Raw genomic sequence first — 2,080 nt, 5'->3', positions numbered from 1 at the left:
AAGAATCTATATCTGATTTTGCGAAGTTGTTCATCCTGTATTTATTCAATACAATTCTTTTTCCAATCGCCAGCGAGACAACTCCTATATTTTTGTTACACTATGTGAATGAGTTGGAAAATTTGCATAGTTATGCATGAGCCACTGCCATTTGGATATTTTTGGTTAGGAGTATTTCTGAAAGTGTGAGGAAGAAGAAAAAGTACGTGAATGGATGTGTCATGGTTTTGAAAGTAAGTATTACTTCTTATATAAATGAGGTTGTTTTCAATCAACATATATATATATATATATATATATATATATATATATATATATATATATATATATATTTATATTTGCTTTGCATGTCTTTCTCATCAATGATATTGTTTTCAACAGCCATGGTTACACGAGCATATTATTCTTCCGTCATGGTTATCAACGAAGATGGTGTATCCACGTATTTTAAGATGGGTCGATAGCAGTTATCGACAGACGGGCATGCATAAAAAAATTTTAGACAATCTTATCTGCACACAGGTATATACATTTGTTAAAGAATTATTTATTTAAACATTCATCACTATTATGTCTAAGTGTACATATATATTGATATATTTATCTCCATCAGATTATTGAAGATATAACCCCTACAAATGAGGAGAGTCACCTTTTACCTCTCACTGTAAGCACTTTATATTTATATTTTTGCCCATTACGTAATTACCCCATGGTTGCACACTTGAGATATGTAAGTCTTTATTGTGATTGATATACAAGAGACATCAAATTCAATCAAAGAGATACGTCAGTGGTTAGAACCATGCCTTGTGAAGATTGAAGAGAAAATAGTAAATATTCCTCATATAATGATTATTTTGTTTATAACATAGATTCTTGGTAATATAAATGATCTCACACTTGATCATATAAGTAATGGTTGTGATATTTATATAGGACGCCTCAAGCTCGAATAGAGAAATACGTCAGTAGTTGGAACCCATACTTCTGAAGATTGATGAGAAAATTATAAGTAAAATTTTATATATTTTCTATACATATTTTTAGATTATATAACTAATTTCACATTACTTTATATAAGGTGACTTCAAATACAAATAAAGAAATTCGTCAGTGGTTGGAACCTATACTTGTGAGGATGGAAGAGAAAATCGTAAGTACGTTTTACATAATGGTTATTTCATTTATATACATGCACATATTTCTAATTAAAAAATTATTTTGAAATACTTTGTTTTTATTGCAGTTTATTTCAACTTGTATTGAATTTTATGCTATTGAAATAGGACCAGTCTATGATTCAGAATAGGAATCACGAAGAAAGCTTACATTACTAAGAAATGTTGAAGGAACATAAACAATTATTGGAGGTGTTAAAGGGAATGCAAGATAAGCTAGATACACAGGCAACACTCATCACAGAGATATTTGATAAATTGACAAAGTCAGAGAAGAAATGTCATTATACTAGTCCAATGTGTGAGACAATAGAGGATAATTGGATGTCAGCATGTAGTCCACAACTTTCCCCTTGTATAAATGTAATATCGGATACACCATTAGCTGCAAATGAGCCACATATTTTCTCTCCTATGAATGCAATGGCCACCAATCATGATTTTGTACTTGGAAGTCCGAGTTCCATAGTGAATCGTGTGAAAGAGGGTGGTAGGATTAGAAATGCTTCAAAAGTCTTACAATCACCGTACACGATAACATATTATAAACGTAATACTAAAAGTAAAGTAAAACCACTTGATAATGATTCAACAATGGAAGAGAGGGCGGCTGGGCTTATGTTGTCTCAAGAAGAGGATGTTGCAATTAAAAGTTTCGTTCACATGACTAATTGCAAGTATGACACATAAATTAACCAGTTTATCATTATTCACTTGCTTTCATTGTGGTAGTTCTTCATACTAATACCCAATACATGTCTTTAGGGAGGATTCTTGTAGATCACTTTATGTCCTTCGAAGTTCGTTAAACTTATTGATTGATCCTAGAGGATGGCTTGATGATGAGGTATATCCACATATACTGTTTTCATTCTCGTACTACCTCATGTAACAGCATA

General features: G+C 31.5%; 1 long non-coding RNA gene across 2 annotated transcripts; it reads left to right on the top strand.

The window, feature by feature from the left end:
• The first annotated feature begins 343 nt into the window (after positions 1-343).
• On the top strand, positions 344-1,117 carry LOC131220485 (uncharacterized). Of its 2 annotated transcripts, XR_009158619.1 has the most exons (4): positions 344-522; positions 614-667; positions 763-833; positions 940-1,117. It is a non-coding gene; the product is annotated as an uncharacterized LOC131220485 (long non-coding RNA). The 2 variants fall into 2 exon arrangements; XR_009158618.1 differs by lacking the exon at positions 763-833.
• Positions 1,118-2,080: the final 963 nt, after the last annotated feature.

Source organism: Magnolia sinica, chromosome 12, assembly GCF_029962835.1.
Source record: "Magnolia sinica isolate HGM2019 chromosome 12, MsV1, whole genome shotgun sequence".
Classification (NCBI taxonomy): Eukaryota; Viridiplantae; Streptophyta; class Magnoliopsida; order Magnoliales; family Magnoliaceae; genus Magnolia; species Magnolia sinica.
The sequence above is the reverse complement of the archived record's forward strand: the minus strand, read 5'-3'. Positions and strand labels throughout refer to the sequence as shown.